General features: G+C 41.5%; 1 protein-coding gene and 1 non-coding gene across 2 annotated transcripts in view; both read right to left on the reverse strand.

Annotated features, from left to right (window-relative positions):
* Window positions 1–6,389, reverse strand: part of SINHCAF (SIN3-HDAC complex associated factor) — a 29,533-nt gene extending 23,144 nt beyond the window's left edge. The window contains exon 1 of the mRNA XM_007452176.1: window positions 6,279–6,389. The gene's annotated coding sequence lies outside the window, so the exon portion shown is untranslated. The remainder of the gene's footprint in view (window positions 1–6,278) is intronic.
* Window positions 6,390–16,846: 10,457 nt separating this feature from the next.
* Window positions 16,847–16,918, reverse strand: TRNAE-UUC (transfer RNA glutamic acid (anticodon UUC)). Its single transcript has one exon. It is a non-coding gene; the product is annotated as a tRNA-Glu (tRNA).
* Window positions 16,919–17,894: the final 976 nt, after the last annotated feature.

Below are 17,894 nucleotides of genomic sequence, written 5' to 3' on the forward strand. Positions count from 1 at the left end.
TTCCCTGCACCCTTCAAACAGGTGGTATCTTCCTAAAGTTCAAATGTTAATATCCCTTCCAAGGTACCAACACTGGCTTCAGGATACATCCAAACTCCTTGGCAAGAAATTCAAAGCTTTTCAGGATCTAGTCCTGACTATCAGCTGCTCCCAACTTAGAATTCTGATATTCCAGGAGTGTCAAACCAACTTTAATAACAAGCCGCATCTCTACTTAGGCTCCTATTTTTGTCCAAGATGGTTTCTCCTCCATCCCCTTAACCTGAGAAATTCTTTAAGGATTATATACAAAACCTTTCCATAGCTAACAAACACACCTGAACTTGTTTAATGTTATTTCCTCTACTCAATGATAAACTGTTACAGGGCAGAAACTAAATGTATTATTTCCTCTACTCAATGATAAACTGTCACAGGGCAGAAAGTCTTATATTACAACCAGGTGCTGAATGTACAAAGTATACAAAACTGGGTGGAACTTGCTAAGAAGAGTGGGGTAGCCAAAATAGAGTTGAACAGTGTTTTTAAGGGCATGAAATAGGAATGGTGTCCATAATAAAAACATGTATTAAAAAACTGATGTTTTGAATGGTGCCATTTTTCTTTAACATTTAGTCTGTAGACTTTTGTAGAAAAAAATTGTGAGCTTTAAAGATTTTCAGGAAATGTAAACCAAATGAATTACTTTAATTAGAAAAGGTTAATAGTAAACAAGTCAATGCTTTCATAACAACCGGTAGAAGAAATATTTCTTGCTGATTTTAAGCAGGCACGTGGAGAGGAAGATTAGGAGAATACTGTGCGGAGAAATGAATCGCAAAATGAGAGCTATTTAAACTCAGCATACATTAACACAACCAAAGTTAAAAAAACATTAATCCAAACAAACTTATAGTACGTGAAAACAACTAAATATGAAGCTAGAAATGAATTATTTTAGTTCAACTGCAACTTTTGTACTTGAATATATAATAGCAAATGTGCCTGTGACTTCCATATTTCTAGTACAAAAAGAAAACTTTTGCTCCCTTGAAAATACACTCCCCCTTCTTATGCATTAGCTGCATTTCCAGATCATTTCCATAATACAGAAAACCTTAGTTGCAGATTCAATTAAAAGAGAAACTGACAAAAGAGAGACAGAGAAAGAAACTGAAGAACCAAAAGACAATAAAATATTTTCACTTTATAACAGGACACTCTTGTGGACAAGAGAAATCAGGAAGAAAGAAAATAGCATATTCTAGATTTCCACAGGACTTTTTTTTTTTTTTTCTTGCGTTATGCGGGCCTCTCACTGTCGTGGCCTCTCCCATTTGCGGAGCACAGGCTCCGGACGCGCAGGCTCAGTGGCCATGGCTCACGGGCCCAGCCGCTCCGCGGCATGTGGGATCTTCCCGAAACGGGGCACGAACCCGCGTCTCCTGCATCGGCAGGCGGACTCTCAAGCACTGCGCCACCAGGGAAGCCCTCCACAGGACTTTCTGATGTGAAGTGGTTGAATCAGAATTGGATTGGCAACCAGGAGTTGAAGGCAGTGTACTCCCAGAACCAGTTCCTGAAGGTGGGGGAGAGGCCAAAGACATTCATTCTTTCCACTCATCATTTACTGAATTACTTCCTCCAGCAAGGAAACTGATCCAGGCCTCAGTTTTGTCTTCTGTAAAATGTCTACTTCCCAAAGTTGTCAGGACAATAGTCAGTATTTACCAAGCACATGATTTGCTTATTTATATCCCCAAGAACCAGGTATTATTATTATTATTGCTATTCTGCAGGCGACAAAATCTGACTACAAAATGACTTACATCTTTAAGATGATCAAGTCTTTGGAACCTACGCATTTCAACCCCACAGGCTTTTGAACAACTAACCTAGTGCCTCAACAAATGTGTTCCCCTCATTCTTAGCCAATTATATTCCCAACACTGCTTAGGGAAGAAAAGAAAACATAATACTTTTAAAGCAACCTACTATGTGCCTGGCACAGTAAATTAATTTGTCCTTACAACAGCTTATGAAGTTGGTTTAGATTTCAAAGAAGCTTAAGCTTTCCCCAGTGAAAAACTTATTTTACATGGAAAATCATTCTCAAATTGCTTTTTTGACATAAATCTGCCTGAATTTGAGCCTCATGAGCCAGGTTTTCCCAGGGCCTGATTACAACTCTGGGAAAAAATTGATCATCCAGGTTCCAGATATACAGAATTAACAGTACTGTGTAACAGCAGCGTTGAAGCCCACAAAGCTTCTAGAATATACTATGTATTGAACTTTTCAACTCCAATTTCTTGCAAAAGTAATGCAAAAAGGGAAGGCAGCAGAGACCTTGTCTGTCTTTCCCACTTAACTCATTTACCTTTATAAACCAAATTTCTACTGCACATTTCATCTTATATTTAAAACAAAAACCCTTAAGATATTTTACTTGAAATTTCCCAGAATATTGAAATTCTAGCTGTAACTCGGCTATAAAATACTAATTAAGAAAAACAAATCAAATTTCACAGTGTATTTGCAAAGCTCTTCATATGCATTTTATTTATTTTTATGCTGCAAACATTTTAATGATTATTGTTGAGCATATATACTGGAAATTTTTTTACTTCAAACTGCAACAAGCTAAATAAATGTTTATAATATACAAAGAAAATACAACCAAAAGTAAAACTTGCTTTAAGTGTGCCTTGTCTCATGCATTTTAAATACCTGACCCAGAGAAACAACTGCCCAAAGCCAAAAAGTTATTAAATCCAAAGTTTCTCATTCTCTCGACAAGATCTTTCTATTCACTTAAGAAATGTACTGTTACCAATACTGGTAGCCTTTAAGTATTTGTAATTTAGTCAACCAAAACCTGGGGAAAACATTTATTTAATAACAAAACAATGACAGCACAAAACTGATTTCAATTTGTATGGATGTTTTGGTTTGTGTGGGCATGGCATCTCAGGATATTATTATTTTTCGGTAATGACCACTTTTAGATTCTAGCCCTAAACATGGTCAAAATGCAGGAGAAATCAGGAAAGAAGCAACAGACGTGGTGCTGCTTATCGGATGTCTAGACTGCAGGCAAACCCCAAATACCAAAGAAGCATCCATGTGTCAAACCAGCATAATTTCTGAGCTATGCCTGGGGCCACATACCAAAAAAAAAAAAAAAGTTAGCTTGGAAAGAAAATCTAAGAGGGGTAACCAGAAGGTCAACTCCAGTTCACAGGAACTATGAAGCAGCTAGCGGGGATCACTAGCCATCACCTTGTGTCAACCCCTGAGCAGCTTCCTCCCCAGCCCCCAGAGAAAATCTCCAAGAAAGGCCTAACTCCTACGTGCTAGCTTCTTCAAGGTCGTCCAAAGATAACGCCCGGAACATTGAGCCAAGCATACCTTTAGGGCCAAGGAAGATTCCCCCGTCCCCAAACCACTATATAAATACTTTAAATGCCATCGGGCTTTTCTCCAAGTCCACCAGAAATAAACTCCCAGAATTTAATTTAGATTCAGCAACTAATAAACGTGTTCGGTTTTGCAACATAAATTATTAAAGGGCTTTTCAAGTCCGGCAAACTCCAGTTCAAAAACAGGTGCTTTCAGAGTACTTTTAATGACAAGGTTAAATTCATTTGTTTAATTATTCGGAGGAAAGGGGGTGGTGTAGTTTTCTTAAGCTTCCTTAGGACAACGTGAGAGAGGAGTGAGGGGGGAAGGACGACTGGGGAGAAACTGTCTCGCCCCGGGTTGATGTTTGACTGAACAGTAATTCCTGGTCTTCCAGGTGCCTGGAGTAATCGAACATTAGAGCGAGAAAACAAAAACAAAGAAACCTAGTAGGGTCAGAGTTACGAGAACAAACTCTGCACCGCCCTACCACCCCCAAGAAGTCACCCCCCCCAACCAAACCAGCCCTCGCCCCAGCCGGCCCCCCTCCCACACGTAAACACACAAAGACGAGAGCTGCACGCACGATTCACCCACAGTCCTCACTTCCCTTTGTAGGACAACCGGAGCCCCGAACTTCCCCGCGGTGGTTTTTCGGGTGTCGTCGGGGCTGGGCCCCCTGCACTTGCGGGCCGCGGCTCGGCTGTGGGGGAGGGGTGCTCGCCGCGCTCGCCGGTTTCCCCGAAAGCAGCAAAATGCCTCCCCGTCCCGCCCCGGTTCTCCGCGGTCGCCCCAGGCTGCGCTTCCCCCCACCCCACCCCGGGCACGCGGCGACGGCCGAGACAGAAGCACCCAGGCAGCAAAGAGAACCGCTCCCCGGCGGATCGGTGGGTAAACACAGCAACTGGGGTAGGAAGGAAAGTTCCCGCAGAGAGCTGCCCGCCGGGGCGGGGCGGGGGTGGAGGCGGCGGCGGCTAGAGGGAAGCGCGTCTCTCGCCGCCGCCTCCCTCACCTGCGCCGGAACAACGGGCCCCGCGCCCGCCCGCCCACCCGGCCGGCCCGGCGCCTCCCGCAGGCCGCGCCTCCCGCACGCCGCGCTGCCGGGGCTTGTTCCTCCTCATGGCTTTGCCCTGACGTAATTCAAACATGGCAACAGTTCGACTTCAAAGGCGGATCCACAGACCTCCCAGACGCAGGCTTCGGCCCCAGGGAGCGGGCCGAGCCCTCGCGGCCGCGCTCTCCCGGGCCCTCGGCCGTCGCGGCACCCGGCGCCGGGGCTCCAGCACCGGGCCCCGACTGCCGCCCCTCGGCCGCCCGCCGCGCGTTAGCACGCCGCCTCCCCCGCGCACCGGCACCGCACCGCGCACAAGTAGCGCAGCCAAAGTTTCCCCGCGAGGGCCCGAGAGACAAAAAGCCCCTTCCGAAACTCGTCCGAACTTCGGGGGGGCCCAGCCCGCCCAGCGGCCGCCCTGAGCGCCGGCCGGGCCCGTACCGGCACATGCAGCTCTTTGTTTTCTGTCCAGCCAGGCGCTGCCTACGTGCAGCCTCAGGGATGTGGGATTGTATCTCAGCGGGAGACACTTGACGACCGCCCAGGGGAAGGGCCCGGACCCCGTGCCCTGGGACTCCGGGGCTAGTCCCAACGTCCTCCCCTAGCAGCAGGCCCATTTAATCGAAGTTTTGCAACGTCCTTGATAAGAAACGCCCGGATTCCCCGCCCCGCACCGGCCGAGAGTTGGCGACTTTCACTCTGCTTTTTAAACTGGCAAGACGCCATCATCAGCAAGTCACATTGTCCTGCCGGCCAGCCCCGACAGCGCCCGCATCTGCCGGCTGACCGCGAGCCGGACGTTCAGCCGGACCCCCGACCAAACCCGGGTCGCAGCCCCAGCACGTGGTCTGTCACGCTCGGCACAAAAAGCAGTGCCCTCCGGAGTTGCCGCACTCCTCCGGCTCAGTCAACGCCGCTGCCTCCATCCCGGAGTCAACTCGGCTCCTACTGGCCATCTTAAGCCGCGCACGGTCGCCCTAGAGAGCGCCGCGGCGCCCACATCTACGCTACAGGTGAATAAATTGCGAACCAAAGTTGAGGCTCCACAGACACCCCGGACGCCCGCGCTGACTGGGCGCGGCCCGGGGAGAGGCGTCTGCTAGCCGGGGCCGCTTCCGAGCAGCCGCGTGTTGCTCATTGTCGCATCCGCATCCCTCCGGAGTTGGGCGGACAATGCCACCCGCGTGCACTCGGGCCACGCCGGCACCGACCCGAAAGGCCGATTTAAACGCCCTCCGCCCGTCAGCTCGCAAGTAGGCAGCAACTTAGTTTTCGAGCGAGGGGCGTTCATTGTCCACCCTCATCATAACACGCGCGGGGGCCGCAAGAAACTAAAGCACGAGGTCCAACAACGGCGGCCGGCCACTCCCGGGCGCGCGCCCACGCGGGTGCACCAACCCGGGGCCCCTCCGCAATCGCCAGTAACTCCTTTTCGCTCGGGCCTTTCAGCCACCGAACTCCTTGTCGCCAGCGAACACTAAGGCTGAGAAAAGTCATTGTCACCTTCAACGTGGATCCCTCACCTCCGGCGATTCCTCACTCCTTTCCAGGCTCCACTCACTTCCCCCACCTCAAGACTTTCGGTTTGCCTCAGATACCCTCCCCAACTGAAAGCACACACTAAACATGCAGATACAAAAGAACCTGAGGTCTGAAGATCACGAAAACAGCGCTCCCAGCAATGCCATCTCCAAGACAAAACTTCCTGTGTGTATATAAATGTGTGCGTGTGTGTCTGTGTAAGGAAGGGGGAGGTGGTGAGGTTAGGTGAAAAGAGAAAAAGCCACTCTCAAATCAATGCCTCGTGAGACAGTTTTGCACCACAGTAATGGTTCGAGTCACTCACCTGCCAAAAGCAGACGTTCCACGCGCAATAACGTTCCCGAGGTGCGGAGTGCACGCCAAGCCAAGCCCACCTCCCAATCGCTCCCTCCTCCTCAACTGCCTTGTCTAGAAAGATTGTCTCCTGCAGTTCTGCAGTTGCTACCGCTGGCGCGGAAGGTGTAGATTCCGCTTTCCCTCTGCGCACGCGCGGCTCCTGGTACAAAATTCTCCTGAATCGAACTTATTTGCATACGGGCGCGCGCGCGTCGATGGCTGGGAGGGGAGAAGGCCCGACGGGCGCGCGCGCTCCCGAGGCCTCTATTGTCCTTTTAAGGGGAGAAGCGCCGCGGCGCGGGAAACGCGGCGGCCAGAGAGAAACGGGGGCGGGGACTGCTTACTACAGCTGACGTCACGTAAACAAACGCCCCCTGGCCGGAGGCGGCGGCCAAGGGGGAGCGGCGGGATGGGAAAGGCGGAAAGGTTAGCAACCCAGGGAGAACACTAGACTGCGTGAAGTGCTTTCCACTCTGAAGCTTTTCAGGCGCACCGTTTCGCGTTGAAAAATAGTTTTGAAAGCTGTTTTTGCAAAATGTTCACACCTGTGCCCGGTTTCTGGCCTGAAGTGACAGGGGAGGTGGTCTTGCAAGCATCCACACTGAGTTTATACGTTTCCCACATTTGCTAAATTTTGTTTCAAAATGGGTTTTTGAATCTTTTTTCTTTTTTAATTTTCTGGGACCAGAAGAGGTTTGTCTTTAATGAGTCTTTTAGTAAAGTCCCATTTTGACACTCTATCCATTCACTAACTCCTGTCTGCCCTCCTCAAACAGTAACCCAACCCATAACAATCCAATTTTCTTCTCCACTTTGGCCTTAAGATTTCAAGCCTGAGTTGAACAGTTGTTAATTTCCGTGGGAACAGTGTCTCTTTCCTAAAAGACTAGTTAGTGGAAAGCCAGTAATCTAGGGACGTGCATACCATCTCCAGCTGCTGGTAAAGTGTGTTCCACTCACCCAGAAATAATACTACCAACTGGTGGTCTTGGGAATTGAAAAAGTAGCCATGCTTCTTGCCTCAGGAGGGGAAAAAAACTGAAAAACTGAAATAAATCTTCTCAAATTGGTAAGTGAAAAATGACTGTGATACACCTTTATTCCCAGAACACATCTAACACCAACAGGCTGAGACCCTGACTTAATGATAGAGGGACATGGGGAGAGAGGAAGGATGTTTTTCCCAGAAACTTGATATTGGTCCCAGGATACAAAAGTGTGGACATCAACCATAAAACTTAATCATCTGCTGACAAGTTTCACTGCTTTCACTGTAGTGTCAACAATATGGGTTTAAATAGATACTTCTGAAATGCTAATTTAATAGGACAGCCAATTCCTAGTACATACAAGACAAATCCACTTCTGAATTCTTCAACTAATGCTTCTTTTTTTCTTTAAGCTCTGTAGCATACTATTTCTGTAACTGTATATGAAAATGATATATTAAATACCTGCAAAGGAGAAAAAACTGACACCTCTCACTAAAATGTGAGCTCCCTACGGGCAAGAATTTAACGTTGTATTCATTTTTGTACTCTAGTGCCTAAAAACAGTGCACAGTACATAATAAACTCTGACTAATTGCTTGTAAGTAATAAATCAGTGGACATTTCAAATTTATTATAGACTTATCTCACATAAAAACAGTTTTAGTTTAGAATTTTTGTGTTCAACTTAAAATGAGTTTGGAAGTTACAGTGATCACCTTGATTGATATAATGCCTGTCCTTATCATAAGTAAAGCAGAATAGGCTTAATAACCATTTCTGGGGCTTGGTGGCAAAATGGACTCTAAGCATAAACTTCTACCTTCTTCTTTTTGAAGAGGGTTTTTTAAGTTTGACCCTGGTTGTCTCAAGTACTTATATGGTTTATGACAGATACTCCAAAAATAATTTCACATTAGTATATGCTTCTGAAAGTATGGAAATTGCAAGTACAGTAATATTTTTCAAACTTCAATTCTTGCTTATAGGATATATCTATATATTTAATATAAATATAAAATATATATTTATATAAAATATAAATACACACCTTGAATGCCTTTTCTCTTGAAAGTTTATGTAAAGAATATATATTGTAAGCCATTGTTTTATAATAACTTTAAACAGAGTATAATATAAAAATATTGAATCACTATCTTATACACCTGACATTAATATATTGTAAATCAACTATATACCTCAATACAAAATAAAAATAATATATATTGTAATCCAGGGATGAAATAGGTCCAAATGTGCAAAGATTGCAGGAATTACAGTATTTTGGATATACTATGCTACTGAGCTAATACCGTACAGTAAGACTTCCTCTACTCTCAAAGTAAGGGTCAAGAAGCAATCTGGGTAATTTTTGTAGGAAAGGTAGCAACAAAATCCTTAAAGAGAAATTTGAGTTCCTTAGAATCTTAAGAAAAAAAAAAGCACCTGCTATTTTTGAACAACAAGGTGCATTCCACAGGTTCTTTTGTTCATTTCATTGCTTGAGTGTGTTGTTATATCTGGCTCTATCCAGGGCCAATAGCTTCATTTATGAGCTACTTTAAAATACTATTTCCTGAATAGCCTAAGTGACTTTTTCATAAGGAAGGAAGGAGGGAAATAGGAAGGAAGGAAGGAAGGGAGGGAGGAATCTATAATATGTAAATTGGGGTTATAGGAGATTGAATTACACCATGTTAGGAAAATATTTGAGTATTTTTAATGACTATAGTGTTATTTTGAAGTCATACTGAGTTATCAAAAATATTGAAATTGAAAATGTAGTAAAAATTGAAATTGAAAATAAATTACCAGATACTCTGGTTAAGCCAACTACCTTGCTTATAATTTGTTGTCCCCACTGTAGACTTATGCCTACTGCTCAAATGTTTTCGTTCATTTAGCAAACATTTAATGATCATAACTGCCAGATAGTAAAACCATTTCAGAAGTAGGGAGGCTCAAGCTCCTCTTACCTCATCTAATTTATTTCTATATAGTTCTATTTTACTTGCTACTTTTTCTTCTGTAGCTTTTGTTGTCTTCTTTTGAGGATTAACTATTGTCAGCAATTTTACAATTTATTGTAATCTTGGAATGGAGGAAAAATTATATATAAAGGACTGAAAAGGACAATTCGTGCTTGGTAATGAAGGATATTATCAGCAATTTAGAAAGGTTTGTAATGACAACTCAAACTAATGATTGTTTTTTAAATGAAGGCTGATACCTTCATCAGAGACTGGTACAAACCATATCAAAACATTTTTGTTGAGCCCAGGAAAGAGCTGATTATTATTAGTAAACATTGGGTTTGGTTCCTTAGCAGGTAACAGCTATAAGACTAAACGTTTTCCTCACGCCTAAACAAGCACAGTATTTTGTTACTTATTTGTTTAAATCCTTTTGAAATTCAACTAGCAAGTGGTTCAGAGCAAGTCAGATAATTTTAAACTATAAGTATGGAATTGGTTATGTGATCTAAGCAATCCTCCAGCAACTGTTGACAGCTGTCAGAAAAAGGTATCTATTACTTAATCAAAATTAACTTTTCAAAGTTCTGAACTTAAAGAATTGTCACAAATTTACTCTTAGAAAGAGCAGCCTCTGAATTTATAGAAATTTTAAGTCTTATGGCATTTGAATAGCATACTTTAAAAAATAAAATTATTGGTAACAAAAGTAATTTTATTTTAAGAAGGACATTGACAAACTAGAATGAGTTCACAGGAGAGGAAATCAGGATGATGAAAGAGTCTGGAAACCACAGCATAAATGCAATAATTGAAGAAAGGGCTATGTTTTGATTGAGCAAGAGAGCAATCTTTGACTATCTGAAGGACCATCATTAGAAAAGCCAGGGACTTTCCCTGGTGGCACAGTGGTTGAGAATCCACCTGCCAATGCAGGGGACACGGGTTCAAGCCCTGGTTAGGGAAGATCCCACATACCGCAGAGCAAGTAAGCCTGTACGGCACAACTACTGAGTCTGCGCTCTAGAGCCCGAGAGCCACAACTACTGAGACCGTGTGCCACAACTACTGAAGCCCGTGCATACTGAAGCCTGCGCACCTAGAGCCGGTGCTCGGCAACAAGACAAGCCGCTGCAATGAGACGTATCAAAGAGTAGCCCCCACTCACTGAAATTAGAGAAAGCCCAAGAGCAGCAACGAAGACCCAACGCAGCCAAAGAAAAAGGAAAAGAAAAGCCAATGGGCTTATTTTTTTACACTTAGGAACCAAATTAGCCTTGAAAATCACAAGAATGTCTTGCTAAATATCAGAAATATTTCTAAACGTATGAATAGTCCAAGGATGGTTCAAGGATACTTCAGAAGGCAACTCCCCATCATTAATGACGGTATTCACAAAAATAAAACCAAGACTTTTATTTCAATGAGTTACATTATTTACAATAGAAACCTTGCTATCTGTAAACTCCTACTGAATTCTGTGAATCTGTCAGTATGATTTCATGGGATAAATGAGTGGTATCAACAATAGGAACCTTAAGGAAACTTCCCTGGTGGTCCAGCAGATAAGACTCCGAGCTCCCAATGCAGGGGGTCCAGGTTGAATCCCTGGTTGGGGAACTAGATCCCGCATGCATGCTGCAACTAAGAGTCCACATGCCGCGACTGAAGATCCTGCATGCTGCAACGAAGTTCCCACGTGCCACAACTAAGACCCAGCACAGCCAAAATAAATAAATAAATATTAAAAACAATAGAAGCCTTAAGTTCAGGAAAGGGATTTGTCTATCACTGTGGCTGGAGAGGTTAGGAATGTTGTTTTCGAGAGTATGAGATTTGAGTTTGGACATGAATTTATTCATTCAGTCATTCAACAAATACTTATTGAGTATCTACTAATTGCTAGGCTCTAACAATAAAATGAGGAGCAATGCAGAAACAGTTTCTCATGGAATGCAGTAGGCAGGCATTCCAAATAACCAAACAAATATAATTACAAACTGTGAGAAATAAAAGGGAAAAGGTACTGTGAGCCTAACCATGTATAGCAAGGGGATCTGATGTAATCTGGAGGTAAGAGAAAGCATCTTTGAAGAGGTGAAGCTGAATTATCAGAAGGATTAGATGAAGGATTGGAGGGTGAAAAGAATGTTGAACGAATGGCAACTTCAGGAACAAAGTTCTTAGAGACAGCCAGGTACTTGGGGTGGTGGGGAAAGACATGACCAGAAGCATCATGACTTTGAATAAAAGTCACACATGAATCTTGTTCGAGTGAAAAGATCATGTCAGGTATTGGAATCTAAGAGAAATCAGAATGTAAGCCCTCTGGATTTGGTACCTACACTGAGTTGGAAGTAGCTGCACCACAAAAGTGCAGAGACTCTAGAGACAAACCCCTATGATTAGATTACAGTTGGTATAATCAATATATATTTCTTCTGCAAAAGTTTATTTTTCTAAATGTCAATAAGAAATTGATCCCCCAGCCATAGAATCCACTTCCTGGAAGAACCCTTGTTCTAATTATTCAAATCATTACTGAAGGCAAGCATAGTACATCAGCAACAGATAAACAAGTGAAGAAGCAGACACAATACAGAAAAGTAAAAGAAACGTGCTGGGTTGCCATTTCTAAGAACTTTGGGAATAAAATATCTAGGAATCTAGAAAAATTTAATATTTTGCTCACAGTTAATTTTTTAAACTTTTTTAATATATATTTTGAAGAATTTGAATTTTTGTACTTGAATTTTAAAAACTAGAATGCAATCTTATAGCTTAGGTCAACAAATAAGAGATATTGGTTTCAAGGTTTCAGATGATATAAGCATTAATAGTTTATCTAGATATATTGTTAATTTGGCAGTGCTTTAGTGTTCCAGAAATGGAAATACAAGGCAGAGCAGTTGAAACAGAGGTAATCAATGTACCATATTGCATCTGTGGCAATGGTTAAAGAAGATGGTATCAGAGGAGAGTAAAACATTGCATACTCTTTTGCTACCAGGCAAGGCCTAATATATGAATATAATTTAAATTTCTTTACAGGAATAGAATTAAAACATATCCTCAGGCTTGTTGAAAATAGGGAAGGGTGTTAGTACTCAGTTGTTGACAACTAAAACACTACTGTAATGCCAATAATGTAATCTATACTTAGATTAATAATTTACAAAATAAGACTGTGGAAGGGAATCCCAGATCTTTGAAACTACTTTTGAAAAAATGCATTCTTTAAAATTTTACCCCTGCCACTTCTTCAAAGCAGAACAGTTGCCAGTAGCACTAGAATAAATTTCATATTTTTTAAATAAATTTATTTATATTTATTTATTTATTTTTGGCTGCGTTGGGTCTTCGTTGACGTGCGCAGGCTTTCTCTAGTTGTGGTGAGTGGGGGCTACTCTTCGTTGCATTGCAAGGGCTTCTCATTGCGGTGGCTTCTCTTGTTGCAGAGCACGGGCTCTAGGTGTGCAAGCTTCAGTAGTTGTGGCACACAGGCTCAGTAGTTGTGGCTTGTGGGCTCAGTAGTTGTGGCCCATGGGCTCTAGAGCGCAGGCTCAGTAGTTGTGGCTCACAGGCTTAGTTGCTCCATGACATGTGGGATCTTCCCGGATCAGGGCTCGAACCCGTGTCCCCTGCATTGGCAGGCGAATTCTTAACCACTGCACCATCAGGGAAGCCTCCATATTTTAAATAATTAGGTATTTTTGTCCAAATTCTTGATTTGGAAAACTGAACATGAACAAAACATATTCCTGTTAACTTTTACCATAATTGATGCAATATAATCAAAAGATAAAATTTATAAACTTTTCCCTATTTTTGTCATATCATGAATATTATTTTTTTTAATGTTGCAATTAAATGTTGGAATTTAAAACGTATATCAAATAACTTTTTAATCCTGGAGTGAGGGAACTCAAAAGACTTGAAAGATTAATAAATTTAACTACATAAAAGTTAAAACTTTGTACATGGGTAAAAATATGATAGTATCAATGAAAAAAAGTCAAACTGAAAAAAGCTTGCAAAATAAAGATAAATTCTTAATAGAGTAAGAATATAAAAAAGTTAATTCACCTGGGCTTCCCTGGTGGCGCAGTGGTTGAGAGTCCGCCTGCCGATGCAGGGGACACGGGCTCGTGTCCCGGTCCGGGAAGATCCCACATGCTGCGGAGCAGCTGGGCCCGTGAGCCATGGCCGCTGAGCCTGCGCGCCCGGAGCCTGTGCTCCGCAACAGGAGAGGCCACAACAGTGAGAGGCCCGCGTACCACAAAAATAAAAACAAAAACAAACAAAAACAAAAAAGTTAATTCACCCAAAAATATATAAATGGAAAAAAACATGTGGAAAGATGCCGAACTTTAGTCATACTTATAATAAGATTTTTATTTATAAATTTTATAACTTTATTAATAATTTTAATGTAAGGAAAATCAACCACTTTTATCTAGATTTGATTATAAATAAATTTGTTTGATAATATCCAGGGTTGATGAACATGTAGGAAAACAGAAACTCTCATATTCTTTTATTGGGAGTATAAATTATTCATTCCATTAAGATACCAATTTAACATTATCTATTGAAATGTGAAAATTTTGTTTGGTTCCACTCTGGGAATTTCCCCTAAGATATACAGAGCACAAAGGTCCGTCCAAAGATACTCATTCCAGCATTATTCATGATGGAAATAATGCAAATGCTCATCAATAGGTAACTGATTGAAGAAATGATGAAATACATAAAATGGAATCTTATGCTGCTATTTCAAAGAATAGGGTTGCTTTATATATACTGACATAGGAAGATATTAGCACTCTAAAGTGGATAAAAAGCAGTTTCATGAACAGTAGGTAAATTATGATTTCATTTGAGGGGCCAAACGGAATATATATATATATATATAATGTAGTTGTATGTACATAAAAAGTGATTTTAAGTAGACATACCACAGTCTTAATCACAGTTATCTCTGAGGAAGATAGAATTGAGAAAGAAAGTGGGACGAGTAATTTTTTTTTTTTTTGGCGGTACGTGGGCCTCTCACTGCCGCGGCCCCTCCCGTTGCGGAGCCCAGGCTCCAGACGCGCAGGTCCAGCGGCCATGGCTCACGGGCCCAGCCGCTCCGCAGCATGTGGGATCTTCCCGGACCAGGGCACGAACCCGTGTCCCCTGCATCGGCAGGCGGACTCTCAACCACTGCGCCACCAGGGAAGCCCGGGAGGAGTAATTTTTATTTTATATAATTTTTTCCTCTTCGAGCTTTTATGAACATCAATTACTTCTAAAATATTTTAAGGTAGAAAGACACCTATTAAAATGCATGTAGCCCATTAAGAATACAAGCAACATTACAAAAGAAAAAGTGTCTGTATTAGTTTAATGAATGAATTACTAAGGTAACTGTTAGCTTCTTGAACCAAAGATCCATATCTGGTTTGGCTTAAAAGGTTCCAAAAATGTTTTGTATGGTACATGTATATAAATAGCCATAAAACCATGCAGCCCATAAAAGCTCTTCTTTCTTTCTTCTACCTAGAATTACTTTCCCTCTATTCTCTAAATGTTTAAATCTTATCCATCCTTCAAGCCCTGACTCAAATGCCAGCTCAGGTTCAGACATAATTATCATTTTTTGATTGTCAGCTCTAGATCTAGCATTACTCTCTGTGCTTCCACGTGTTTTTATCTCTCCTCATTGTTTAAAGTCTTCACAATAATTCTGTGACAGATGTGAGTCTTTCTCACAAATACGAGGCTTATTCGGTGCCTCATGTGTCATGGTAAGAGGTGGAGGTGAAAGAGGAAACCACGTCTCTTAGGTCCAAATTCTGGATTCATTCCACTTTAGTCCTCCATGGACTTGGCGCTGATTCCTCAAACAGCAAGTACTATTTTCCTCCTCTGAACTCTTCTAGCACTTTGTCAGTATATCTTAAGGCACACATCAATTTCTGCTTTATATTTCAGTTACTCTGATGTCTCTATATGACGAGAGCTAAATCTAATAGTTTCAACCTGTGGAGGGCATGAAAATCACCAATGAACTTTTTTTTCAATTTATTTTAATGTGCTAAAATACACATAACAAAATTTATTATCTTAACCATTTTAAATATACAGTTCAGTGGTATTAAATACATTCATAATGTGCAACCATCACCACCAACCATCTCCATAACTCTTTTCATCTTGTAAAACTGAAAGTATAGTAAAACTATACCCCTTAAACAGTAACTCTCCATTCTTCCTTCCCCACAGCTCCTGGCAACCACCATTCTATATACTTCCTGTCTATGATTTTGACTACTGTAAGTATCTCATATAAGTGGAATCATTCAGTATTTGTCTTTTTGTGACTGGCTTATTTCACTTAGCATAATGTGCTTAAGGTTCATTCATGTTGTAGCATGTGTCAGAATAGTCTTCTTTTTAAGGCTGAATGATATTCCGTTATAAGTATATACCACATGTTGCTTATCCATTCATCCATCAGTGGACACTCGGGTTGCTTCCATGTTTTAGCAATTGTGAATCATGCTGCCATGAACATGTACATACAAATATCTCTTCAAGACCCTCTTTTCAATTCTTTTGGGTATATATCCAGAAGTAGAATTGTTGAATCATATGGTAATTCTATTTTTAATTTCTTTTAGAAAACACCACACTGTTTTCCACAGGAGTTACACCATTTTGCATCCCCACCAAAAGTGCACAAGGGTTCTCCACATCCTCACCAACGATTGTTATTTTCTGCCATTTTGATAGTAGCTATCCTAACATGTATGAGGTGGTATCTCATTGTAGTTTTGATTTGCATTTCCCTGAAGACTGGTGATGCTGAGCATCTTTTCATATGCTTATTGGCCATTTGTATATCTTTTTTTTTAATAAATTTATTTATTTTATTTATTTATTTTTGGCTGCATTGGGTCTTCATTGCTGCACGCGGGCTTTCTCTAGTTGTGGCGAGCAGGGGCTTCTCTTTTTGCAGAGCAAGGGCTCTAGACGTGTGGTCTTCAGTAGTTATGGCACCTGGGCTCCAGAGCGCAGGCTCAGTAGTTGTGGTGCATGGGTTTACTTGCTCCGCAGCATGTGGGATCTTCCTGGACCAGGGCTCGAGCCCATGTCTCCTGCATTGGCAGGCGGATTCTTAACCACTGTGCCACCAGGGAAGCCCCATTTGTATATCTTCTTTGGAAAAATGTCTATTTGAGTTCTTTGCCCATTTTTGAATCAGGTTGTTTTGTTGTTGTTGAGTTTTAGTAGTTCTCTTTATATACTGAATATTAATCCCTTATATATGGTATGCAAATATTTTCTCCCATTCTTTGGGTTGCCTTTTTACTTTGTTGATATTGTCTTTTGATGCAGAAAATGCTTTAATTTTTATGAAGTGCAATTTAGCTATTTTTTCTTTTGTTGCCTGTGCTTTTGGTGTCCTATCCAAGAATTCACTGCTAAATCCAGTGTCATGAAGCTTTTGCCCTATGTTTCATCTAAGAGGGTTTTTTGGTGGCCATTTTTGTTTAGGGTGCTGCATGCAGCTTGCAGCATCTTAGTTCCCCAGCCAGGTATTGAACCCAGGCCACGGCAGTGAAAGTACCAAGTCCTAACCACTGGACCACCAGGGAATTCTCTCATCTAAGAGTTTTATAGTTTTAGGTATTACGTTTTAGACATTACAGTCTTTGGTCCCTTTTGAGTTAATTTTTGTATATGGTGTTAAGTAAGTTCCAACTTCATTCTTTTGCTTGTGGAAAACTGTGGGTGCAGTTTTCCCAGCACCATTTGTTGCAAAGATTGTCCTTTCCCTATTGAATGGTCTTGGCACTCTTGTCAAAAGTCATTTAACCATATATGCATGGGTTTATTTCTGGGCTCTCAGTTCTATTTCATTGGTCTATATGTCTCTCTTTATGCCAGTACCACACTGTTTTGACTACTGCAGTTTTGTAGTAAGTTCTGAAATCAGGAAGTATGAGTCCTCCAGCTTTGTTCTTTTTCAAGATTATTTGGCTATTCAGGACCCCTTATGATTTCACATAAATTTGGGGATGGGTTTTTCTACTTCAGAAAAAATCATCATTGGGATTTTTATAGGGATTGCATTGAATTTGTAGATCACTTTGGGTAGAATTGACATCTTAACAATATTAAGTGAGGCACCAAATAATGTATCCCATAAAATGTATCCCATAAACATTTCAATTTATTTATATCTTCTTTAATTTCTTTCAACAACACTTTGCAGTTTTCGTTGTACAAGTTTTCCTTCACTGGTTAATTCCTAAGTATTTTATTCTTTTTGATGCTATTGTAAATGGAATCATTTTCATAATTTCCTTTTCAGATTGTTTATTGTTAGTGTATAGAAATGCAGCTGATTTTTGTGGGTTAATTTTGTACCCTGCTATTTTGCTGAATTCATTTATTAGTACTAACAGTTCTTTCTATGAAATCTTTAGGGTTTTCTTCATATAAGATCATATCATCTGTGATGATATTCAAGACATGCTACCCCATAATATGGCACCTTGATATGTTGGATATTTTAAGCTAAAGAAGTTTGAGAAAATGGCAGAAACAGGAAAATCATTTTGACCTTCC

The sequence above is a fragment of the Lipotes vexillifer genome, unplaced genomic scaffold, assembly GCF_000442215.2.
Source record: "Lipotes vexillifer unplaced genomic scaffold, Lipotes_vexillifer_v1.1 scaffold1, whole genome shotgun sequence".
NCBI lineage: Eukaryota > Metazoa > Chordata > Mammalia > Artiodactyla > Lipotidae > Lipotes > Lipotes vexillifer.